At 49.5% G+C, this 26,787-nt stretch overlaps 1 protein-coding gene and 1 long non-coding RNA gene across 4 annotated transcripts in view; one reads left to right on the forward strand and one right to left on the reverse strand.

Moving 5' to 3' along the window:
* ush (Zinc finger protein ush) overlaps window positions 1-26,787 on the forward strand; it is a 484,642-nt gene that overhangs the window by 372,472 nt on the left and 85,383 nt on the right. The gene's annotated exons all lie outside the window — the stretch shown is intronic.
* On the reverse strand, window positions 3,768-5,412 carry LOC139056027 (uncharacterized). The gene is made up of 2 exons (XR_011512095.1): window positions 4,944-5,412; window positions 3,768-4,846 (listed from the first exon to the last, which is right to left on the reverse strand). It is a non-coding gene; the product is annotated as an uncharacterized lncRNA (long non-coding RNA).

Below are 26,787 nucleotides of genomic sequence, written 5' to 3' on the forward strand. Positions count from 1 at the left end.
TCGCCGTTTTGCAAAAGATTTCGTATGCCATTGATGGCTGTCGAGCATAGTGCACACTTATCAGATGAAAGAGAGGCAGAATAATATATTTAAATGATGGTTCAAGGCCTCCTTGAAATGTGCGAGACAAATCAGGACCGGTGCGGATAATTATGGAAGCTTGACAATGCGAAGCTGCGTAGTTAAGTGCCTCTTTGACGTTAGCCCGTAGCCGAACACAGTTCTCAAACGACGTCACTTCCTTAGGCCGGTAATTTTCCTGCAAAGTATATAGTCCTTCGCATTCTCACACGAGGTGATGAACAAAGCCATACAAAATTGAGAGTGCTATATTAAAATGAAGAGATATTAAACGTCGCATGGATTCTCAAATCTATAGGGCACGAATTTGTTAGCTATCCTTAGTTTTTCGACCAACTTGTGACGCAGAGAAGCCACAGAATGTGTAATTTTAAACAATGTACGGGAAAATGTCGTCACCGATTTTTGCCATCTGTGGCCGCAATTATTTTATGCCGAGCACAAACATCCAGTATGAGTGCTCTGCAGAGTATCAGACTCTTCAGAAAACTCATTCGTTGTGCGACAAACTTGAGATCACGTTGGCCCTAATTTAGAGTGTATGGCGTAGTTTACTAAGTGACACACAACGTGGCACGCACTTCGGCAGCAGTGCCTGGCAGCAATTTGCCTTTTTAATCAGAAGAAGCGTGGTGGAAAACGAGGTCACCTGTGTTCTCTGTAACGGTGTACCAGGAAGTACTGCGCAAATAGCCGGCTTTCTTTCGCGTCCAGGATGTCCAAGGAGGCGTGATCGTCCCTGACAGCAGGTGTACTAGCGATCAATATGTATGCAGGCTAACACCAGAACGTAATGAGGCGTGATTACCATGCCGCTTCAATCACTCTGTGCGTTTTCCACAATTTCCTGCATTGCCTCTCAGCGGGTTCTTCTCCACGCGGGTGCAGCATACGCTTCGAGCGAGGAGTTCGGCACCAGCGCTCTTTGTACCCAAGAAAAAGATTGATTAATCAGTGGCCCTTCGCGCGTACAATGGGTCCATTTGCTACTACGTGCGAGACAGTGTCCCTGCGACAAGGCTTGATATGCATGAAAAACACCAGAGCTTTATGCTGGATTGTTGCCGAAAATCTTTCGTCGCGGGACTCTCTCAGAGCGCACATTCGCCATCTGTCAAGGTTCCCCGACTATCGCTTAGCTTCCCTACCAGCCGAGAGACTTCAAGCGACCTTTTCGAGAGTGATTAGCGCTCATCAATAGTGCTTACCATCATCTTATACACTAGGGACGAAGCCTTAATCTCCCCTGTGGTGCCTGCGACAGCCTCAAGTGAACTTTGCTATTCCCGGAATGACGAAGAAGGCCAATCATCCGTCGCCGGCTCTGAAGCACCAGACATGTCATGACCGCATACATTTATATACATACCGACAGTTAGACCTCACCTACCAGCACAGCTGCCGCATTCGTTGTTCCAGATAAGCAGGTTACAGTTAAATTCAAGCTGTCACACATGACTACATCTGCGGTGGCAGAACTTGCAGCCCTGCATGCCGCTATGAAATGGGTCATATGTTGTGAGTCTAAGGCAACTCTTCACAGTATCAAGTCTGCATTACATCACAGAACTTACGAGCAGATGATATCCGGCATCAGGAAAGTACACCACCATGCTCTGGAAGCAGGGCCCAACATAATTTTTCAGTGGATTCCTGCTCACTGCAACGCCCTGCAACAACCTAGCTGGCAAGGCTGCCCGGTCTGCCCACGAAGATACCCAGACACGCCCAACACCTTTGGCGAGGTCGGACGCTGCCAGGGAACTTCGCCTGCTTGCACGCAAAAAGTCGCAAGATCTCTGGAATTCAAGTGCCTTCAATTGCCGATTGCATAACCTGGACCCTTTGATACGGCTACAACTGCCATCTAGCCTTTCCCCCGGCGAAACAACCTTGCTGTGCCGCTTGTGGCTGGGAGTGGCGTTCACGAACGCTTACTCATATCGTATGGGAATGGCCGACCCAATGTGCGACTCCTGTAGGCGCGAGGAAACCATAGAGCACCTATTGTGTATCTGTCCTCGCTACGACATACAACGCCACTCTCTCTCAGGACAACGTTAAACCGAGTGGACTCGAGACCGCTCTCTGAGTCAAAGATACTCGGACCGTGACCACACCCGTCACTGGCACAAAAAGCGCTTAGTGCACTAAAGTACACTACTCGAAGTGCACCGGTTTGAGATACCGCTTACAGTGCCCCTGTGCATTCTCCCGCATGCACAGGGGGCTGCCTCTCTCCCTATTTCTATTTCCCCTTTCCCTTCCCCCAGTGTAGGATAACAAAGCAGAGTGTGGGTGTAGGCCAGTTGGTGATTCATGATTTCGGAAAGTTACCTCGAGGAACACACGAGACTTGCGAAGAAAGGGATAACACGAAGCGGTACTGACAACTGATGATTTAATGACACGAACGCCGAGCTTATATAATCAGACACACGTCGTCATCGTCGTCGTCGTCATCATCATCATCATTATCTTCACAACATCAATAATAATAATAATAATAATAACAACAACAACAACAACAACAACAACAACAACAACAACAACAACAACAACAACAATAATAATAATAATAATAATAATAATAATAATCAGCCCATTTTATGTCCACTGCAGGACGAACGTAAAAACCAACAAAAACACAGAGCGACCTTCAACAGGGGTGCGCTACAAATACTGAGATAAATGCTGACAGAGTACTGAGGCACCGAACACGTGTGTACATAACAGGACGCTCGTCTGGTTGACCTCCCTGCCTTTCCTCTTTTTTGGTTTCTCTCTCTTTCGTCGCGTATACACAATTCAGTCTGTTCATTCGATTCAAAATAGTTTGGCTCGTTTGACACGGACAGTTGTTTGTTCTTTTAGAGCGCAGCTCTTTGGCGTCCGTTCCTGGGTTTCGCGTCGTCGTCGGCGTCGTCGTCGTCGTCGGCGTCGGCGTTGTCGGCGTTGTCGTCGGCCTCGTAACCAGCTCGCCTCCGCCGCCGCGCTCCGCCGCCGCGCATGCGCCGCTGCTCCGCCGCCGCGCATGCGCGCTGTCGGCTCTCCGGGCGAGGGAGGATGATGGAAGGGAGGAGGAGAGACTGTGGAGGAGGGCTGGCTACACAAATGGCTCTTTGGCGTCCGTTCCTGGGTTTCGCGTTCTCGTCGGCCTCATAACCAGCTCCGCCCCCCTTTCATCCCCCCAGCGCTAGCAGCGACCGACTGATACCGCTTTCGTGAGTCCGCTACCGCACTCACGAAAGACGTCGTGCACTTCCTGCAACTCGCATTAACCGTCCATCGATCCACACCGATGTTAGTAGTGGGGGACTTTAATGTTGACATAAAGACAAACAGCAATTTCCTAACACTTATGCGGGAGAACATCCCGTTCCTCTCGCTCGTAACGCGTCCCACGGCTGTGACAACCTCGCGAGGCACTTGTATAGATCTCGTCTTTGAGAATCAAGCATTGGTGTACCAAGTCGAACATATATCAGTCGATTTCTCCGACCACAAAGCTTCCTTCATGACTGTCAAGAACTGTTAATGGAGTCTTTGTTAACTCTTTCGTTACCGCGAGAAAATGGCCGTTTTTCATAGGTCTCGGAAGAAATTTTTTTGCCAGTACAAATAATATTCCAGAACACGTTGCAGCATGCCAAATTGCACATAATGAAATGCTCTTTCCAAAAACATAAGTTACAAAGCAAACAATTTATTAGGGAACATACAAAAAATTCGGAAAAGTGCCATTTTTGTGGCGAGTTGATAAAAACAAGAAAGAAAAGGCACAATATCTACATACACATTATTAAGAAAGAAAATTTAGAATATACATTTTGAAGATCAATGACTCAGGAATACTGTCTAAAAAAATTAATTCTCTGTACCGCGCCGTTCTTCAGCTACATAAAAAAAAGTAAAGACCGGGAACAGCTTCAGCGCTCGTGCCATGCGGTGAAGCAGTTGCGCGTTTTCGTGAGGCACAGGTGCACTTCGCAGTTTTCGCAGAAAACGTTTGTCTTTTGTTCGATTTTGCGTTCGTGATAGCACATCCTGCAGTTTCGCCTTTTCGGCATCTTTTGCGGATGGTGCGGCACTTCTTTTGGGACAGGATGCACTCTGGGAACCTCTTCATCATCAAGCTCGAGCAGCTGTTGGGTGAGCTCCATCCGAAAAGAAAGTTGGTCGAAGTGGGCGCTCCTCTGCAATTCCGGTGTTGAGAGGTGTTGCTGGCGGTGCTCTTGAAAAAGAATGAAGCTATTCACAACAGCCATGTCAATACAATGAAAGAAGAGCGTCTTCCACCACCTCACGCACTTCATCAAAACGTTATAGGATGCAATCAGCTGATCCGACTTATCAACTCCAAGCATCCCGGAATTATAGTCGTCAATCAGCACCGGCTTTTCGATTGGGATGATAGTCCACACGCCGCCTCTTCTCTTCTTTCCTTCTCTTTCCTTTCCTATAAATGAGCAGTCCAATGAACTTCACTAATTCGTCGGGAGTCACTTCCTTCCACGACCCATCTCTTTCAGCATAGCTTGGAAGCTCCAAAATATGCATCCAAGCATATTTATTCGTGTTCTTGCAGATAGTATTTATTACTTCTGCGGTGAAGAACAGGAGGAAAAAATCGCGCGCCGTTGTAAAGCGTCTTGCGCTGCTCCGAAGTGCTGGGCCGAGATGTGCTCCGGGCGGCCTTGTTGGCGTGAACTGAAGTTTCTTCACAGCCGGTGGCAGCACATCCTGGCCTAGCGACGTACGGACCCTGCAGATAGCAAGAATAGCTCTAAGCTTGTGCACAAAGGTCGGCAGATAAGCGCGCGCGACGCCGGTGACTGCTCAAGGCCGTAAAGGTAACTCACCGGTGAGCAGCTGCGGATGTCCCGGGCTGACTCGAAACATCGTCGCCGTCAGAGCTTGAAGCAGAAGTACTGTCATCTTCGGACTCGAAGCTCGAATCCTCGTCACTAAAATCAGGTGCGGGTGAAGAATACTTTCGAGCAGAACGCTTTCCGCGCGGCGCAGTTGCGTCCGACGACGACGCCATGGCAGAGACCGGAGCGACTGGCGTTGTTGCGATAGTAACACCGGATGCGGCCCTCTGGCGGATTTAACAAGAGAAGCGAAACCAAAACTGCTGCAAACTGGCTGTAAAGGCTAGGTATACATGTTGGACATGAGGCGGACCTTCAGGAATGCGTTTTCGTGGAATAAAACGACCCGAACTCCAAGTCAAAGCTCACTAGTGAATAGCTGGCGTCATTTTCGGGTAATTATCCCCACTCAACGCCGCCAGATAACAAAGCCGACAATATGATTCAATATTTGACTTGCTGGGAGCCTTTTGATCACAAGAATTTCACGCTAATGCTGAATTACCACGAGTGGCAGTATTTTTTCTCAAGCGCGGCCGCCACGCCCCCTTTTGCAACAACACGCGCACATTAGTTCTCAAAAAGGCGCATCAAAAATCAGAACGTCGCCAGAGCGGGAAAATTTAAACTGGTTCTACAAGTGCACTGCCTAGACTAACCACTGGATGGCGCTAGCTGCACGAGAAACGATTCCAACATGTCGAAATCGGCCGTTTAAAGCATCGATCACCGGTGATCGATTTGAATAGGCGTGGTAACGAAAGAGTTAAAGGAATACGTGTGAAAAATAAAAAAAAATTCTGTGATAGCGCATACATGTGTTGCTCGATTTCTTTGCCTCAATCTATCGAAAAGGTGAAACAGCTTATTTGCTGCGCTCAAATTTCGCATTAGGAAGTAACGTAATCGTCGGTAATTTTTTACTTTTCTTTTGTTACAACCGTACGAGGCCACGCTAACTTCACGTGCTAGAATTCGACGAGCGGCGTCTACTCAGCTCTGCTCTCATGACCCTGCGAATTCTCACTGCTCGGCAAGGACAGGCGACGTGGCCGCATTGCATGAGCATAGGGCGCCTCGATGTCAGCGCCGCTCAGGAGTGTGGCATCGAGGCACCCTACATGCCCACGCATCGACGAGACTGCTTCGCGAGGCGGCCGGTGTCTACATATCGAGCAGAGACGGCTGTTAGAAGCGGTTCACGCAGTGTTCGGCTGGACGGCAAGGAGGCCGGCGTGAAAGCGCCGCCAACGGTGGGAAACCGCGGCCCTGTGCCATCGCCGCGTGCGCGGTTCACGCGCCGAGCCTGGGATCGGCCAGCCGTGGCTGAGGAAGGGCGGGCTTGCGCGGTGCGATCCGTGCCTAATCGAATTGCGAATCGCCCGCTCCCGGAACTGAGCCTCGCACCTCCGGCGATGTGCGAACCCGGCCGCGTCAGAGACTCGCACGGGCTATTTTTACGCGCGCGCCATGCGCCGCTTCCCCGATGACCAAACGAGAGCGGCCGCCGTTCTCACTGGCTGCGTTCTCACGAGACGATGGCGAGGTGCGTATCTCGTTCCGCGTGTGCGGCTACAGTGATGGCAAGCGTGAGCACGCACGCCAGGTATGGCGGGCCACCTGTACTCGCCGAATGCGCGCGAGCTCTGTTCTTACGGTGCTTTGGGAAAAGCTCTTTTTCTCGTCGCACCTTGATTGATCATAAGCACGAATGCCATAGCCAGCAGTGTCGGCCGGCGTTGCCACCGTGCAGTCAATCATTTAGGCTGTGACGGACCGAGAACTGTCTCGGTAGCCTGTCATTCGAGAGCCCTCAGGCTGTCATAGCCTGAGGGCTCTTCAAGTCGTCACGGTCCTCCTTGAGTTTCGAGGTGTACACTGTTTGGCTCACCAAGAAGCATACGAGATAACTACATATCTTCTCATGGCTGGGGACCACGCCTATGCTCCGGCGAGAATGCGCTATAGCGCTGTTGATGACAGTCTTCCAGCACAGAGGACACCTTCAGTCGCGAGGAAGGTGCAAGAGGCCGTTCCGCGGCTGTTTCCCGCGAACACAATAAGTGTAACGTAACTGACAAAATACGATCGTGTAACGCACGAACGTGGACGTGACCTATATTTGCATATGGTTGATTCATGCGGCTTAACGTCCTATAAGCAGCACAAGGACTCTGGGAGACGCCGTAATGGAGGGCTCCCTGACAAGTCTGACCGCCTTTAATGTGAAACGAATGCTCAGCACTCGAGCTTCTTGCCCTCCGCGCCCCTGTCGGAATAGAACCCGCGACCTCGTGCTCAGCAGCAGGACGCCATAGCCACATTCGCATCTCGCCAAGTAGTCACACAGGGAGTGCGTACAGTGCGTGTATCTTGAGCGGCCGGGCCTTTGTTACGCGCTATATAGCCGTTCTGACTCCATCGCGGACGACAGCGCCGGGCCCGGATACCCGCTAAATGCGTATGATGCGTGTTCTAGTGAACAGCGTTGTTGCTGTGGGGACTTATTTCACTGCATGTCATTCATTCATTCAACAGATGATTATCGTCATGGAGAGGCCGGCAAAATATTTGTTGTTAGAACACTGTTTCCAAACCATGCAATTACAACAAATGAATCAATCACTCGAAGCCATAAATGACTGTAAGGTGTACTTTTGTCACCCTGTCCAGTCGTATTGTCACCTCTGGCGCTGCTCATCGCGAAGAGAAAGGCGCGTGCTCACTTGATATATGCACGGTGCTCGCCCGGTGCGCATAGATGCAAAATGGCCACTACGCTACGTCAAGGAACTCGCGCGTGCCGTCGGATGCCTCGTCAACAACCACACGCTTTTCAGAACGAGCGAGAAGATAGTCCACCCAGAAAGCAGGAGACGCTTATTGTTAACCGGTTCTTTTCTTTATGATTGCCCTGCTGTATATACCCCGCCTCATCAAAGACGGGCGAGGACTGGAGCAGTGATAGACTTGACTCTGGCTCTCAAGTGCCTGCCTCATATATCCTGCACGAAGAACATAAAGAAAGAGAAACGACGGCTGGGAATCCTCGCGCCGTTGAAAACAGCCGAATGCGAACCTCATTCCGTCTCGCGACCCGGCGCAGATTGCGCGGCCATATGAAGCCGGTGGCGCATTGTTCGCGCGATCTCACTTTAATTCACTCATGGAGGAAGGCGGCAGCGGGGGGACTCCGTGAATGAGCGGTCGGTATCTGAAGAGTTGCCCAAATGGACGGCGACGAACAGAACTGGTGTCGAGGGTGCAATCAAGAAGAACGCCGTTCTCCGCGCGCCACCGCCCGCTGCTGCACGGAGCACTCGAGATAATTTCCCAGCCTTCAGGTTTCAACTTCCAATCAAAAAGGTCTTGGTGATCTTTGGCTATAGTGCCATTTTCTGCATTAAAGGGTGGAGAGAAAAAACGTCTAACATTACCCGCAGCGTTTTCTTGACGCTCGCGTTGCTTGCCCTCTCTCGTGCGCCGATCCCCCTCCGCCGTTCTTTTTTTTTTTTATTCGCTATCTAGATCCGAATGTGCTCGCGTATTAACTGGAATCTTCGTTTTCTCGCGCCCGTGCTTAACGTACCGCTCCATTATGACGCCGCTTGCTGGTAACAACATGGGCCAGCACGGACATCCGCCTCGGGCGAGTGGTGGATTCGTCGGCAGTGGGGGGCCCCTGCGGCCCCACCCTCTCTTTTTCCTCGGCCCGTCCATTTCCACACGACGGATCATCACCGTTCGGGCTCCACAGAGGAATATACATAAGAGCGCTTCTTCTGGAGTAGGAGCAGCTGTGCGATTACGCTCGTCCGGCCTCCCTCGCGGGCCCTTCGCTTTGGTGTGGCAGCCGCTTCCCTCCCAAGTCCGCGCACTGTCTGCATCCGTGGGCCCTTTGTTGCTATATCGCGCTCACCGTTCTTCTTGTAGCTCCTTGTCATGAGAATTAAGTGGCGTATGGCGTGAAACCGTAGGGAAAAAAAATAGCTACGCAGCTTCGTTAGGGAAGGCGCGGCCTCGCCGAAAGCGATAGTCGCTTGCCATTTTCCTACGCGATCTTCCCGTTCCAAAGCGCTGTAATTGGGTGATACGCGTGTTTATATTCCAAGTCGCTCCTTCTTTTCATCTGTAGAAGAGCTAGAAAAACGGCAGAAGGGCTGAAGGAGGGGCGACCGCCCAGTGCGTAGTATTTTAACAAAGCAAGCGCGCGGTGCCCGGGCTGCAGTCGATACTCCGAAAGAGCTGAAAAAGACATAAATGAAGGGCTGAGGAGCCCGTAGAGACGATGACGAGGGTCGAGGTAGATCGAGGCTCGGGAAATGAAGTGGCCTCCTTATCTCGAGCGTATCATCGTCCGCTGTTTGCCCTCATGCACCGCTGTCATCGTCTGGAGAAATGTATGCTCCGTTTTGTTAGACTCTCGATTTCTGTTTCTCGCCACGAGATAGGATATACTATGCCCCAGTAGTTGTAATTTACAACAAAGCGTATGCGAATCCGTGCGCGTTCTTTGTACCCTGCTTGCCTACCAAACCTTCTCAGTCGACGCTGCTCGACGATCACCGAATCGGATTTAAATTTGTATTCGTTTTCAAAACAGAGTCACTGCATGGCGTGACTATTGCGTTCTGCGCTTCGGCAATATTTCAGAAGCGTCTATGCATCTAAGCGTATATGTAGGTGAATATTCACCTACATAGACGAGGTGCGTGTGCGTGTGCGCGCGCGCACGCGCGCGTGTTTGTGTGTGTGTGTGTGTGTGTGTGTGTGTGTGTGTGTGTGTGTGTGTGTGTGTGTGTGTGTGTGTGTGTGTGTGTGTGTGCGTGCGTGCGTGCGTGTGTGTGTGTGTGTGTGTGTGTGTGTGTGTGTGTGTGTGTGTGTGTGTGTGTGTGTGTGTGTGTGTGTGTGTGTGTGTGTGTGTGTGTTCGCGCGCGTGTTTAAACGTTTTGCATTCTCGCGACGACTCACTTAACTGTTCGCGGCAGCGGCGCTTATGTGCTCCCGCTCGCTCGAAATTCGTTGACCTTAATTATGCTTTATATCGTTCTTACCCCATTAGTAACAGAACTTACCTGCACTACGTGTGCGTACTCACTGTGAAAACAGTGTCACAACGAATATCTGTTTTTAATTGTACTTGCAGTGTTCCTTGGAGCATTCATTATGTGCTTTAGCTACAATTAAAAACTAGTAATTTTAGCAGTGATAGCAAACCTTACTGCCGGCCTCTCTGGGCTCATTTGGCGACTTTCAAAGTACCTCTGAAATTAAAGGTGCCAGTTCATTTTGTTTGTCTTCAAACGAGCTGCCACCAACAGGTACATCTTTAGAGAAAATCCGTGGACAAAGATGTATCCGAGTAAGAGCGGTATATGTTTTCGTAACCTAGGATCGTTTAGCCATTTATGTTAGAAACTTCTTCAAGACAACATTACGCTGGTAAATTATGCAAATACAGTCTCTTTCCGTTGAAAGGTTATTTTAATGAGCAAGTGTAGCCGTTGATTTAATGATGCGTTCACTTCAGTTAAGAGCACTGCACTCGATATGTTCAAGATGGGCTGTTGTGCTTAACAAAAGACACGCGGTAGCGTCTATGTTGGTAAGGGTTGGAAGCGTGGTTATAGTAAGCTTAGCGTATTCGTTTGCAAGAAATCGCGGGCGTACTAAGGCCCGGGTTCGCAAAAATTATCTTACAAAAGTGTGGTCCGCGACTGGCCATCTGGGCCCGTATTAACGAAGGTTTTCGTTTCGCTAATCGTATGTTCGACACTGGCATCCGTTCTTACGAACAGCTCTAAAATTAGGCACCTTTGTGTGAATGCGGGCTCTGATCACTCGCGTGCGTTCTGGTCGCATTTGTACACGTTCAGCCCTATGAACTGCGCACAAAGATAACGTTGGCGGAATGTCAGTAAGTGGGCCTTCCTGTAGTCGAAACAGGTCAGTTCCTTCGTGTAGCCTGCATGCCTGGGTCCTCGATCGAGCAGTGTCTGTCACAGCTGCTGCAAAGGTTGGAGTCAGCCTACTGGTGGCAACGAACGGAGAAACCTCTAGTGCTGCTTTTGTTCTTACATATACATGTAATGTGCGACAACGCCCGCGTGTATCGTATTACGTATGCCAGCGACACATGATGCTGCACCGAGCGCGCCTCTTTCTAACGCCTGAAAAAAAAAAAGCGTCCAGGGCCGTGCGACATAGTTCAACTTTAATGTAAGAAACCGAGCTGAGGAGCGCGCAGCAACTCATTCCCTTTGCAAAACTGTTGGGAAAAGCTGGTGATAGCCCTGTATACATGAAGCAAACATGCACCACAAAGAAACAATGAAGGTCGGTGACTGACACGTGTAACATACGAACCGGCAGCAAAGACGCCATGGGCCGCGTATTTGGACTTCGACTCAGCCACGTCCAGAAGGGAGTGGAAATTTAGACTTCCTTCATCCTTTACTCTCCCTCCTCTTCTCCGCCATTGGGGTTGAATGATGCATGGTGTATAAACACTATCACGGAAAGCAGTAGTTGCCTTGGCGAAGAGAAGTTCCCTTGTCGAAACGTTGGCACCAGCCTCATCCCTTGTTCGACCACTGTTGATCACGCGACTGCGTATTTTAGTGCTATTAGAGGCACATGTATGAAACTCTTGGTATTGCTCAGAAGTTTAAAGAACTTATCGTATAAATAAAGCGCGCGCGCGCGCGCGCGCGCGCGTGTGTGTGTGTGTGTGTGTGTGTGTGTGTGTGTGTGTGTGTGTGTGTGTGTGTGTGTGTGTGTGTGTGTGTGTGTGTGTGTGTGTGTGTGTGTGTGTGTGTGTGTGTGTGTGTGTGTGTGTGTGTGTGTGTGTGTGTGTGTGTGTGTGTCATTTTGGAGCCACGAGTGGCACGAGAAAGATGGCGGAGCCATGTGCGCAGAGAAAGAGCAGGTATAGGCCGACTCCCTCAGCGAAGTGTCTCGCAGTGAGCAGGTCTGAGACCTCACTTGGCGGCGTCATTTACTGCCCTCCGTCAACATCTACGCCAATCGTTACAAGTACCAACGAATGCGATGACATGATGCGGCGCTTACAGTGGCTCATGAACACAGCGCATCACTCGCAGTCGTATATAGGCCGCTCGTACGTCGTTCGGGTTTCTATGCCCGTTATTATTCTCTCCGTGTGCGTGCATGTCGGGCGTCTCTGCATTGCGCTCGTGAAGTAAGCGTCGAACTTTCGCGTACCTGGAAGTGGGAGTACCAATGCGATAGCGACAACGTCTGAAACATTCAAGGAAGCAAACATGAAGACAAAAAACACTAAGGGGGTATGGGTGAATGGCTTAACAAAGCCTGGCTTCGTCGAGCAAAAATAAAAGCTCGCCGCTGGCTGTCTGTACCATCTTCAGTCTGCTTTCTCGCGCTCATTTATGTATGTCTGCCATTTCCTTCTGTCGCAGCGAGATGGCGCGCACGCATAGATCTTGGCGCCGTCTCGGCGATAAGAGTACGCGCTCTCTTGTCTGCACCGGACACACGCTATTGATTTCGCCTGTTCCCGGCACTTTTTATTTCATCTTCTTTTGCGCCGAATGGTAGTGCTTTATTCCTTTCTTCGGCCTGTCGGCGGAGACGCGATAAAAACCGCCGCCAGCGAAAGAACAGCGAAAGATTAAGTAAGATCGGCACAGAAATATCGTTGAACAAAATATAGCCATCTATCAGGTCATGTATGCTCGCCCACGCGAGCTGGGCACGGCATGAAAATCGAAACGTGCATTACGATAAGCGATGTTCGGATAAGGAGGCAGAAGAGGGACGCCGCTGTGCCGTCTAGGTGCGGCATGAGTGCGTGCGTAGCGCTTATCTGTGCTGCCGCGTACAGAGCGAGAGGGATGGCGGGGCCGAAGGCAGGTCAGCGTGCGATGACTGCCGCCGGCTCCCGCACTCGTCGTCTGCGCTCGTTGTTTTGCTCTGTTGCACCACCTCTTTTTGGTCGCGCCTCGTCTTTCTCTTTGATGGGAGACGTGCAGAGATAGCGACGGAATAAATGCGCGCGTACAGATCCGCAACTGAAGCGATAAAAGCCCGGCTGACCATGTGTGTGTGTGTGTGTGTGCTTGTAGGTACCCTCGAGTGAGCCTTTTGCATTTCTTATCGTTTTATTTGCTCAGCGAGTCTGTTTGTAGCACCGGAGGCAGGAAAAAAGAAAAAGTGGGGGGGGGAGGGGTAGGTAAAGAAAGAAGTCGACAGAGAAGCTCGAGGCAAGAAGCGTAGCGATTCTCCCAGCAGCCGCAGAGAACAGCGCTATCGGCGCGCGCCATCGATCGCGGCGCCACCTCGAGGCTTGCGCTCGCTGAGCTTGTCGCGTCGTCCGCTTCCGTTTTGGTCAGGCGTCGCTGTTATTGTATTGACTCCATTTCTTTATTTATTTATTTTAATTTTCTGTTACTCTGCGTCGTACCGGCGGTCCGTGAAATGGTGTTCTCGCGCGCTTTCGCGCCATCCTTTTATTAGTTCTTTTTTTCTGCTTCCAGAATTGCGTTTCTGAACAAAAATAAAAATAAATAAATAAAATAAATGAATAAAAAAATAAACGCGCGCACTTTGTACTCCCCTGCACTGAACTTCGCTCACAGCGTATTTGAGGCAATAATAAATCTGTGGCTACAAATACGTACCTTGCGAACGACGTGCCCTGAGAGAAAGGTTGGTATCATCTCGGCAAGTTGCCCCGAAGGGCCGCTTTTCTCGACGAGCATCCACTCGCTCATATACACCTGACGACGTAGATATCTCCCTGCTTCTCTTTCTATACTGACATTTCACGTTTGTTTGAAGTCAGGACTCAATAGTGCTCAGTTGCCGCTTCCGCGAAGATAATGTATGGCTGCTGGCTGTGGTAAGCTTGCCGAGCTATTATATACCGTTACTTTTTCGTGATTTCCAGCTGTAGCCGCGCAGGGCAGTTTTTCCTGGCGTGTGCATTCAGATTTTGGAAAAATAACGTAATTGTCATCGCCCACTCTCTTTGGCCATGCAAAGTACCAATGCGATGGTTTTCGCAGTACATAGGTTTACATGGGGTAGCTACGCATGTAGGCTTACATGGCTACAGTTCTAACAGAAGCCTGATGGTGATTACTGTCGTTGTTTGAGTTGTGTGGACTATTTCACAAACTTCTTTTTATGCGATGCAGGCAGGACGACCCTTTAGACAACAATATCCTTAGACAAATTGACTATAATTTCACTCGTCCGTACTGAAGAATGTCAAAGTCGTTCTGTCGATTTCCGCTATTACTATAGTGACATTCATTCGATATTATTTGTTTGGTGGGGGGGAGGGGGGAGGCGACACATAGGATAAAAAAAAACTTATCTTTTAGAGCTCTTCGAGCTGCTAAATTGTAACTGCGCGGCCTTTAGCGCCGTCCAACTCGCATAGCCTTTAGTCGCAGGTCACTGTACTTCTCTTGCACTTGCGCACAGTTCGGTTCACAGTGACAGGGACGAACGGTGGTTGTTTGGGCTGATTTGTACAGGGTGTGACGTCCTTATCCCGGTCACGACGTGTGGCATACTCCGGCAATAGGCGGCGAGGAGGTGTCGGAGCCCGTAACGAAGGGCGAACACTTAGAGTGAAAAATGAAATAAGTATTTCCAAAACACCGCTCCTGTTTCCTTTATCTATTCGGCGCCTAACAATTACACTGCTTTCGTACTTAAATGGAGCCGCTTCGTGATGAGCGCGTTCCGACGAGGGGAAAGCAGCGGCTATATGCTCTCCCGAAGTTCGGGGCCACGCGTAACCGTTCAAAAAGCTCATATTGTACACAAATGCGGAACGTCCCTGTGCAATTTGTTAACAGGGAAGCGTCAGCACGTGCTTCTAACTGAACTCCGAGACCACTTGACACATCAGCAGTGTCCGTTTCTTTCTTTCCTGCTGCCTTAATGTTCTTGGCATCTGCTTACAACGCCGTACTACCTTTTCTATTTGTTATTCCTTTTTTTTTCGACTTTGATTTTAATTGTGTGCTTAGCTTTGCCGTAGCAATTTAAGGCATTTCGCGTAAAAGCTCGCAACACGCACAAAGAAAAGAAAAAAAATTGTTTTTCGACGTTGCACTTGACATTAGGCGGCGTGCTCCGTCTGGCTGTATTTTAGCTAGCCGCGTCCATTGTGTCACCTGTAGGCGCCTAAAACTCTCCGTTCTGGAAGTGTGACTTGAGCGACGGCTCTGCGTGGCAGCAGCAACGATATTTCCTCTGCACCGCTTTACATGGCTACTCAAGTGGTCGCTCAACTGCACACTACACGACATTGGAGTCACGTTACAGTTAATAGGTCGCTCATGTTCGATTAAAAGACGTGAAACAGCATCCGGAAGAGTTGCTAGATAGCTCGATCCTAATACAGGAGGTGTGTCTTGAGTCACAGTGAAAACTTTCGCTTACAGCGCGGTGACTGAATGCCTGTAGCGTTCTGCTAACGGCCGCGGCCGTATTTCAATATAGAATCAATATGCGACCACGCTTGCGTGCTCACATTCGGGTGCATCTTAAGAACGCAAAATGGTCAAAATCATTCCCGAGCTCTCCACTATGACCGATCTGCCGCGCCTTTTATTGTTTTCAAACAGATAGGCTATATACTGCGGGTAGATATGATGTATTCACATCACAATATCTCTTGATGCTATAAGAAATTTGTTCGGGGATGCCCCATCAGTGCAGATAACAAACTCCGGAGACCTAGGCAAGGCTATACAATTCATCCCAGTGTAGTAATCCTTTATATCTAAGATGATTAATCGTTTTTGTTGCGGAGAATTTCGTGGCGAAGGATTTGCAATTTGCCGAGATTTCGTTTCAGATATGGCAGCAAGTTCGCGGTATATGCGGACGCCGTCTGAGGTACACGTATAGCGTATACGTCGACGCAGAAAAGAAACGTACAGGCTTGCTTTCAAGTGAACCTGCAGTCTGACTCCTGCCCGCTCTTACGTAAACATGTGCGACGTTTCTTTCTGTGCCGATATACGCTTTCTAACATATTGAAAGGCAGCTTACAGCGACGGTTGCTCAGAATCACCGTGTGCCATGAAGTCGCTGAAGTTTATAGCGCAATGTGACACGTTATAGCATATATAGTGCCAGACACAGTGCCCGAAACTTTCTACGACGTGCGTCTTGTGAGAATCCAGTCCTGACGAAAGTTGTGCGCGTGGCGACACCTTTCGTGGGGGCCACCTGTCTTGCGATGAGGCTTGGCGTAATATCGCTGCTATGAAGTTACGTGGTGGACGCCATGAAGCTTCGATAATGTTAGAGGACTAGATGCGTGCCCAGTCCTTTATCCTTGCTTTCCGGAGCGGATCAAAAAAAAAAAATGGTTTGGCTTCGCCAACCATGGAATATCATGTGAAGGCCGTCGTAGCCGTTGCCAAAGGCAGACGTTCCTCGGCCTGGCGATGCTGATATGCAACGTCCGCAGCTAGTCGGGCTTGTCGCTGTTCATCCGTTTCGGCCGCGCGTTTGGCACGCTTGCGCAATCTGTCTTCGGCAGTTTCGTTCGTACGTTTCAACGTCATGAATTGTCTCCTTTGTTGCTGCTGACACGTGTACTCCTTTATCTTTTCCGGGTGACCGCTTTTCACCGCCTAACAAATGTTATTGCACAGCGCAGGACGCGCCTGTACGTATCGGAAGTTTCTCGAATGTTGTCGATGGCTCTATCCGCTGTCACCGAACCTTGTGTAATCTATTCCGCCTTTTTCATGGAGCGACGGCGCATGCGCCCTGCCCTAGCGCATTAGTCGCGAAACGTCTTGGAAGGGTCGCGCGCGTAGCCGCCCCCCCCCTTCCCTAAAAAAAAAAGCGCTCGGACGCACGCTGCTGCAAAAACTCGTGTCATGTACCGTTTGAAACTCTACTGCGAGCTCGACGTCGGTGCGGTGCTGAAAACTTGCGTAGCGTAAGACTGCAACTCCACCGTAAAATAGGAAGCGGCCAGGGCTTCATCCGAGCTGTCCGGACTGCATAGTGAGCCAGGTAGTTGCCGCCTTTCGTTGATGGTTAGCAAATTTAAAGAAAAACCCGTGCGTTACACTTGGACGACACTTAAATACATCACGGTTCTGACGAAGTCTTGCAACGTCGGTCGAACCTCATTTGCTGGTAGTGGCAGCGCACACCTGACCACGTACGAACACTGAGTGGGTGCGAGACCGACAAGACCATAGACAAAGAAATTTCAACCCGAGCGGCCACTCCCATAGAGCCCAGCGGCCGAATTGACTGTAGCGTACCAAGCGGATGGTATTAACACCTTCCGGTTTCGGGACGCGCGTATTGAACGCCACTTGGTACACGCCACGCCGGCTCCGCTGATCGGCGTGGCATTTTTTTATTTCTACTGCTGAACCACGCATGGCCTTGGCGCGGAATCCTTTTATTATTTAGTAAAAATGATTGCGAACCATCTTTACAAGCCTCGATCCACCGAATCTGTGTCGCGTGCAATTTCATAAAGAAAACGCAAGACGTCTTCTGAAATGATGAAATGTTTATTTTGCTCTGTATAAATGCTCGTTCCAGGCTTGTGCATTCATCCAACGCTGTGGCACCTGGTAAGCAGCTGTCGTTGCCGTACGAAGCTCCATCGGATGCTATCAGCTGAAAAAAAGTAAATTACAAGCATGTATCATTTTGGTATATTGACCTAACAAGAATATTGCGTGTAGAGGCAAAACGTGCGTAAATGGTGAACGAGCGGCATTACAGATAAGTTCACTTTTACATACATTTCGTAGCAAATAGACTCCTCCCAAACAATGCCATAAAATCTGAAGAAAACATCCGATTTTCAAGCATCCCTCCCTTCCCGGGCATTCTTTCCTGCACCTTAAGAGCACAAATACATGGTTGACTGCACGTTTCCAAAACAACTTGGCCTCAGATGGTACGCCATGTACACAGAGGTGGCTACAACACAGGCTCTCAGCCAGACCATGTTACACGCTCGCAGAATGCCTTCTAGTCGCACTCAAGACAAATTCGTGGATGCAAAGCCTGTTTTCAGTCGCTCAGAAGACATTATCTTTTACGCGTCCTGCCGGCGCAAGCAACGGACTCCCGTGTTATCACTCTTTGCAATCGCTCGTCGCGTTTTCAACAAGCGCGTGTACCGAAATAATGTATATGTTGTTGCAGGGCCATAAAAAGCGTCACAAACTTGTCCCGCTAAAATTCAGTACACGCAAAACTAACTCACTGTGGCCGGCTTGCTTTTTTGCTAACAGCATCATAACTCTAGGCGCGGCGAGCATGCCTCAAATGTATCCCAAAAAGTTACGAAATGAATTACAATAATTTTGGGGGTCAGAGAATGCGTCACGAACTTCTCCCAATAAAATTCAGTATACATGAAACTGCGTCACACGGCCGAGGTGCTTTTCGTCACAAAGCCAGGTGCGGTGAGCATGCCCAAAAACTACCGAAATAAGTTATCATCATGCTTGGGCTCATAGAAAGCGTCGCAAACATCTCCCAGTACGAGTAATTAAATCAAATTAACAAGGCCTGGACGGCGGAGCTGTTTTTCTATAACTGCGTCATTATATAGGTTCAGTTTTGTGCAGTAAGCCTAAATGCGCTTGAAGTGCGTCGCAGACTCACACAAAACTCCTCACCTTGCTGTAGTCCAGTAGTGCAGCAGTGCCGTGTCGAAATGCAGACGGAACGCAAGAAAACGTCGGGAGCCCGACAAACGGGCTACATCCAAAAGCGACGGGTCGTCGAACAGGCCAACGCTCAGATGCGCAGCCGTCCTCGCTCGCTTCGCCGGCATGTCTGGCGAATGACGCATGCATATGGCGCGTCTGGCGTGCCGCTAGATAGTTGCTAGGTGACGCAAGAATAAAAAATAAGTGGCGAAGTATAAGTTCATTTATACGCAAAACTTTTAAGTTTTAGCGGGAAAGAATAAAAAAATAAAACGTCTGTAAGTTCATTTCACATTATTTTATTCCGATGATCGCGTCAACTAAAGGATGGGGTTGACACTAGAGGCGTGACGTGTTTCCTGTTGCCAGTTTTCGCCGAGTGTCTCCTCTTGTTGAATTTTTTCTCGATAGGACAAGTGCGCCCAACAAAACGCTAGTTTCGTCATCCCCAGTTTTGCTGCTTTCTTCATCGTCACTATACTACGTGACACCTGCGGAGAAAAGCGGCCAGCCGGAAAAGGCAAAGTACACGTGTCACTGCGGTCGCAATCGCTTGGCCGCATCTTCGTTATAGGTCGACTGCCGCTGCCTCTCTCGCCGAGCTCATTGTTGTTCGCTGCGCTTGGCGCGACGAATATCTCCTTTAGACATTTCCGACGACGATACCGATTCGCTTTTCACATTTATTTTACACTCACGCACGTGGGCGTTTGTGTCAAAAGGGGCTGTGCCTATGAACAGGCTTCACACAGACAGAGGCAAAATCCAGGCGCATATAGTAGTGATTTCGCACTAACATTGACGCATTGAGTCTAATACCTGCAAGAAACTGCAAACGTCGTTAATTGGACAGTCCGTGCACGGATGGTGTCGCGTGTTTTTTGGGGGCCATGCAGTTCTCTCTTAAGCTTATTTTCTTTTCGCCACATCGGCAGCGCTTCATCCCGAAGTGTCCGGTGTTGCCGTCGGCCTTTGAAACTCAAGACAGAGATAAGGTTAAAAAGAAAGTGTTGCAAGAAAAAAATATACTAAAACAGGGCATTTGCCTAATCGCAGTCGCACTGTGCTTCGTTTCATTATGGCAGCATCCTCCGTGCGAGTTGGAAGCCTGTTAAGAGAAAGCGCTCAAAACGCGGGGTCCGCCGCTTCAAAGGAACGATTGAAAAGCTCATTTCAACTCCTAGTAACGAACTCTGCTTTTTTTAGATTTTTTTTTATGCCGTTACCATATAGCACTACAGCGTCGGTTCGAGAAAGGTATGCCCATTTCGACCCGCCTCACGCGTTCACATTACGCTCTGCAGAGATCTTTTCGCGCCTTCTTGCATTGCCCTCTCCACCTTTCTCTGCAATTTCTCTCCCTAGTGGCAGTTTTCCGCGCCTTTTTCCCTCGGCATTCTCCCGGCAGTTCTTGCTGATGTACCGCCACTCTCGCGGGCGATAAAATAATGTAAATAAAGAAGAGAGAAAGAAGTAGCTGAAATCCGACCGAGAATGGGGAGCGGTGAAGAAAGAGTTGACGGAGAAGAGAAGGTGGGAGTGGAGAGTCATTTTGGAGATCGCTTTCACGCTCCTGTTAATGCTCCCCGCTGAATGCTTCTCATAATTTTCGCTCGGGCACTTTGCTCATTCTCTTACTCTTCAGCATTCATCTCCTTGCTTTTCATTTGCATTTGCCGTACATGTACTACACTTGTACCGCTTCTGTTAACTGGTCTACGCTCTGTTACTGTGAAGAGGGGGGGAAAAAAGCGTGGGGAGCTTTTGCTAAAGAGGCAACTGACTTCAAAGGACGGTGCTTCGGCAGTGTTTTTACCAGCTTCGCCGTCGTGCGACCACGGCGAAACCGTGCCGCCCTCGCGGTGCGTTACACGCAGATCAGCGTCGGCTTGGGGGCTCGGGAGCACTTGTACCCGCGTGTTTTTGTCCTGTACGAAGGAGGCGAAAGCTACAACGTGATGATGTTGCGGCAGCTATAGCCACGGTCATGTGTGATTCGTTTTGCTCTTTCCATTTCACTGTTAAACTTGGATAGGCCAGAGCACGCTAGTTGAGGCGCGACCTCTCCGCCTTCCTTGCAAAGAAATTTCGTTCTCTCTCTCTTCGACAGTTGTCGCAAGTTATCTGCTGTAAGCCACTGGTATAAATTGCCCGTTTCGCGCGATTCGCTTCTTTGCCGCAAGATATCTGTAAAACCGAATGTTATGCCTTCCTTCCCCCTTTTTATTGTGTGTGTGTGTAGTACTTTGTAACAGGATAGCTGGCACTGTTTTTGTTTTATTTATTTTCATAATGACGCGGCCGCGTGTAGACGTAAAAAAAAAATGTGTCGTTCCCTCCAGGGCGATTATTTGCACGTGCGGTATTGTTTTTCCAGTTCTCATGTAAATAAATATTAGCGTATTGCCCCTTGTCAAGAGAAGCATACCACTGCAAATGTTTAACTAATGAACGAAATAAATAAATAAATAAATAAGTACTGATTCTTTGCAGGGTCCAGGTGTACGGTCAATGATAGATTATCTCGAACATAACTTATACCGCTCCTGCAAAGTGCAAACAACTGCATTTTGTTCCCTATACGAGAACACCATACGGTTCAAGTATTTCAATAACGCTGCCGGCATTGTTTCGTGAATTTCCTATGTGTGTCACTTCTATGGCGAATGAGATGTCTGGAGCACCGTGCACCCGCTCCAACCCTTCCACACGCGCATACGCATCACGCAAGCTTTCTTTCTTTTTTTATGTGTGTGCGCGTGTGTGTGTGTGCGCGTGTGTGTGTGTGCGCGCGTGTGTGTGTGCGCACGTGTGTGTACTGTCACTTTGTTCATGTGTTTTCTTGTCGCCGCCCTCACCCTCCCTGTGCTCCGAAGCAGGTGAATGAGAGGCCGCGCTTTTCTTTCTCTCTTTTTGTTTTGTTTCGTTGGCCTGCGTCCTCTGTTGTCTGTCTGCTGGTGCTGCGCTCGTTCAGATGCTTCACACAGCGGCAATCCCCCTCTACTGCCTCTGCGCAGTGAAGCGGGATCAGGCGCTCATAGGAGGCGGGACTGGCGAAGGACAGCGCGCGTACCTGTAATAAACTTGTCCGGGACTGCATGCGCTTTCTAAAATTATTGTTCATCTCCTCAGCGTTACGCGTGTTACATGCAGCATAGCCCCGCAGATCGCACTTTCTCTCAATGACATGTGACTGTACACTACACGCAAAAAATTACCGATTTATATGTATATTTACGCTCCAGTTTGCTGTTATGCTATAGCTAAATAAACAAACAAACAAAAAAAACTTTCTGTCGCATGCAGATTTTAATCCGACGTAAAGCTGCTAAAGGTTTAGCTGGATATTATGCGCCCGGTGTTTCGGTTGAATACTATCGCGCTCAGTGTGAGCTACAACGCGTGAGCGCGCGGCCGTGCTCTCGCAGGCTTGGAACAATGATCGGAACAAGCCGGTGGCCACCTTTTGTGCAAGCTGCGTGTCAGTCGTGCTTCTGGAACTGAAAAACTGCCATCGCCTGCTCACAATCTAAAACTTGATTTATTGCCCCTCGATGCACCGTCACACAGTTTTCTGCGTTGCCGCTCGATGCCGACACTCGCGCCCTTTCTCTCTGCGTGCAATCGCGGTGTAGACGTCGCTTTTAACTCGCTATTTCTATATCGGCGATATTTCACCGCCCGAGAACGTGGCCCTCCGTCTGTCCTGGTCGTTCTCGTGAGACGCACGAATATTGGGCACGTTAAACTCTGGGAGAGGGCGAGAGCAGGTGCGACGTTCGAGGCAACGACAACGTAGCCCTCACTCCCTTGAAATCGGAAACGCGGCCCCGATCGGCGCCGCTGTCCAACCTGAGACGGCGCTTGGCCACTCCGCTCGCGTGCCGTGGCTCACGTGTACTGAGCGATAGATAGTATACTTGTTTCTGTCACGTCAGCTGCTGCAACCGAGATGGCGCCTAAACAAGTTCAGGGTTTCATATTTGGCGTTGCTAAACTTCTTTTTTGCCTTCCCTTGGCGCCCCTCACATAGCTGCTCGTGAGGGTTCCGATTAGGCAAGCGGACGCGGTGGGTTGCTGCGATGTGTACGCTGTTGATGAGGCCGTATACAGTGCACGTTATCTCGCAAATCATCGTAATCTAGTTTGTACCGTTCAACCTTGTACTACCTCTCAACCGCGGTTTATAGCCCCCTACTACACTGTAAACGGAAATAACTCCGAGGTGGGAGTATACTGCTTGTCCTATAGCGACCCCCCGGTTCGGAGTTTTTTTTGCTCCGTATGATCGGAGTAGAGTTTTTGCTCCGTACGAGCGGAATTTTCGCGTGGAATTATGGGAGTTTTTTTCTGTCCTTTCTTTATTTTTTGCTTTGCTATTGACGGAGTTTTTTCGAGGTGCAACGGGAGTATAAAAAGAGCCATCGCGTGAGTTTGCGCGAACATCTTTACATGCAGAGGCTGCTGGTCAAATTTCGAAATATGCACACGAGACCGCGTCGAATTCGACGGAACAAGTCAATGAAAGCACATATATCATGACATACATAAACATTTCAGAAACGCCCAATGCAGAAATTTGAAAGACATCACACGTACACGCGATACTCAAGAAGCAACGGTGCCAGTATATATAGCCACGATATTGTGTGCCTCGAAACCGCCTAGGGAGCAGCTGTACTGTTTTCAGAATTACGACTCACATGCTCGTTCATACGAGATCTCTCTCTCTGAAATTAACAGAATACCTTAAGCAACACAAAACTGTTAATTCAATATAGTGAGAGAAAAAAAGTTAATGGCGTAATTTTTCAAAATTATCATGCCATTCTGTGAGTGCTGAAGCGACTTCGCACACTGCCGGCGTTCGCGGCCAAAAAGTAGTGCGTTAGTTACAGTAAGCAAGAAAAATGCAAGTGCATGTGTTGCATAGCAAATTAAATTTTTGCGATATAGTGGTAGCGTAGCAAGAAATTATTACGTTTGAGCATGACCCGCAGCAGCCGACATAATTAACACCGAGAAATGCGCAGTCATACATTTTATACACCGCACTACTTGCTCTGCGTCCGAGCAATCTGTCTCGGTTGCGAAAAGGAGCTACATCGCTGATCTGTCGAGTGAATCCCTAAACTCGGAGCCAGCAGGCATGCATCTAAATCAGTGTCTCGGATAGAGCGTAATGTTAATGCAATATAGGAAGCAACGACGTGACCAAAACATATATGCGCGATAACAATTCGATTCACATCGCTCATAAGAAGCTTTATTTTCAGTACGCATACTTATGTCCTACCGTTTTTCTTCGGGCGAGGATATCCGTTCACAGATACATAAAAACAGTTGCTTGCACTCCGGTCTTTCTCACTGGCAACACAGCACCGCAACGAACTTGGGTTACGCCATTCATGCGCGACTAGCACGGATGTCGTCGCTCGAACAGTGGCTACTGTTGCCATTGCTACGTGGTCCTTTCAAACACTACACTGGACGTTGTCAGCATGTACTAAAAGGACATAGAAGTCGCATTTCACGTACTGAAGAACACAAGACAGGGTGACGCAGCACGAAAACACAGCCAGAACGTGAGCCGACATCACGAGCCAGTGAGCAGCTTCGAGGTATACCTAAGCCTTTTTCCGCACTTGAAAACGTGGTTCTTGCAATCATCGTTGTCAGCAAAGCGATCACAGCTAATGTACTTGATGCTGAGATACAGTGAGCTTCAGGCATGCCTATAACACTTTCTGGAAGGAAATACGGGAAACAAATTGACGAAACGCTGTCACGGAACGACACTTCACAGACGTAAACAAACCGTCAGCCATGAGCACTGCTCGCTCCGCCGAACGCGCCCGGTCGCTGGCGAGGCGCACAGCCTCATGGGAAGCGCCACGTGACCAACCTGTATCGGCGGAGGGGAGTTTTTTAAAACTCCCTGTCGGAGTTTCACGGGAGAACAAGATTTTTAAGCGGAGTAAAATCGCGTCATGTCGCCTTAATACTCCTGCAGCTAGCCAGCGGAGTGAAACGAGGAGATGGCGCTGTTTTGCTCCCATACATCGGAGTAAATATTTGAGAGGGGAGGTTTTAGGGCACATCACCTCTTAAAAACTCCCAGGTGGGTTTATTTTCGTTTACAGTGTACTTACGGCTGACCACCTCCTTGGACCGGTTCTATTTGGACGCTCTCTTAATGGCGGAGGCGTAAAAGGCGTATACATATATACACCGATCCGCTATAGCGCTTGCTCTCAACGCACCGATGGCGCCACTTCGAGAGTCATGCTGCTCACGATAATACCTTAGCTTAAAAACCAAGTTCGCATCGCGTATATATATATATATATATATATATATATATATATATATATATATATATATATATATATATATATATATATATATATATATATATATAGTCACGTTTTTATGGTCCTGTTTCCTTTTGTCTGCAAAACTACGTATACACGCTGCGCGCTTTCTATAGGCACCGCGCCCACAACGCCGACCTGGGGAAAGTGTGCTGTATACAACTTTTCATGCTGACCTTCTTTTCTTTTTCCCCCTTTTGTGTCTATAAGTATCCCCTATACATCGTTTGCATTCTTTTCCTTCATTCCCGGTCACGTTTGCCGTTATTTATGACGATAGTGCAACTTCTCGACGCGCCGTGTTTGCGTATGTGCGAAGCCTTCTTGATCGCCGCCAAGGCCAGACACTCTGCGCGCACACTTTGGGAGGGAGGATATCGGGCGACCTTTTGCATTGTTTTACGTCGGCCCTTATCGTAACAGCCTTTTATTCACTTTCTTTTTCTTTTCTAATCCTCCTTCTTCGGCCGGTCGGCGTAATAAAATGAGCGCTGCCGGCTGCGCCGACGCGTAGGCCCCGGCAAAGCTCGTGTTTTGACACCTCCAAAAGAAGAATGACTTCCTTTTAAATGAACACGTGCGGGGGGGAGAGAAGGCGAGAAGCTGGAGGAGAGGGGGCGGCAAGAGGGGGCCGGCGCTACTGCTCGCCTATCGGGCTCTCTCGGTGGGGCCGGCCCTTAGCGTTGCGCCAGGCGCGCCTGCGGGAAGCTGGCGTGCGCGGCGCACTGCCTGATCCCAGGGGCCGCGTAAACAAGTAAACAAGCGCGAGATAGGACGAGGGGGTGGAAGCGATCAAAGGGTAAGAGCGAGCCTGCCGCGCCCACGTCGAGTTTGAGAGAGTATACGGGAGATTAAGACCGTCGATTATGAGGAGTCAATCCACAGACGCCGGCCCGTTTCCCTCGGCCAATGGCTTTTCGGCCGGATAAGGAGCTGCGGCTGCCAACCCCCTCGCGCGGCCCCGTTCGGCGCCGCCGCTGCACGGCGAGCTGCGGCGCGTGCACTCGCAAGCCCGCGTCTGTATACCGCATGCATGTGACGTCACTGTGACGGGGCGGGCCTTTGTGGCGGAGCTGGCGCGGTTTCTCTGCGTGCTGTGTCCACTGCTGATGTCCCCATTCAGAAACGTCGCAGAACACACGCCGGATTCGCACCGCAACCCCGGGCGTACCGATTCCTCGTTACGTTCACTACCTTTGCTGTCCTCTTTCCCGCCCTGGGCGCAGCCTTGACGTGAGGAAGCTTCGGACACCGCGCAGCTGGCAGTTTGTCCACAGTAAGCACGGCTACTCCTGCCATAGCCGCATCGTACCCCACATCCACGCATTTTGTCGCTCAGCAAAGTGCTGCCTTCGCGCAAAATCCCTTGCGGCCACGCGGCAGTGCTGACCTAAAAAAAAGCAAGCGTGGGCAAACCTAGCTTGTCTTCTAGGAAATAGTCGCGCTTGATTAAAAAAGAAAAGAAGAAAGTGGAATAAAGAATGTGGAGGTGTGCCTGCTCGGGCATCCCACTAGTCAAACAAGAATAACGATGCGATTGGAGCGGATTAAGCGACGACAAAGAAGTCATCGCGATAATCTTAGCTGGCCTAATAGAACGATTTCTATACCAATCCTATTCCCTTTCACGCTTCGTCATTGACCCTGCTTACGTTATTACCAAAACCAGCAGGTCCGGAGCGGTGGTTAATTCAAGTAGAATAAAACTGGGGACGAATTGAGGGCGTCGTGACTTTGTCTTTGGTGTCG

This window comes from Dermacentor albipictus, chromosome 1 (assembly GCF_038994185.2).
Source record: "Dermacentor albipictus isolate Rhodes 1998 colony chromosome 1, USDA_Dalb.pri_finalv2, whole genome shotgun sequence".
Lineage (NCBI taxonomy): Eukaryota > Metazoa > Arthropoda > Arachnida > Ixodida > Ixodidae > Dermacentor > Dermacentor albipictus.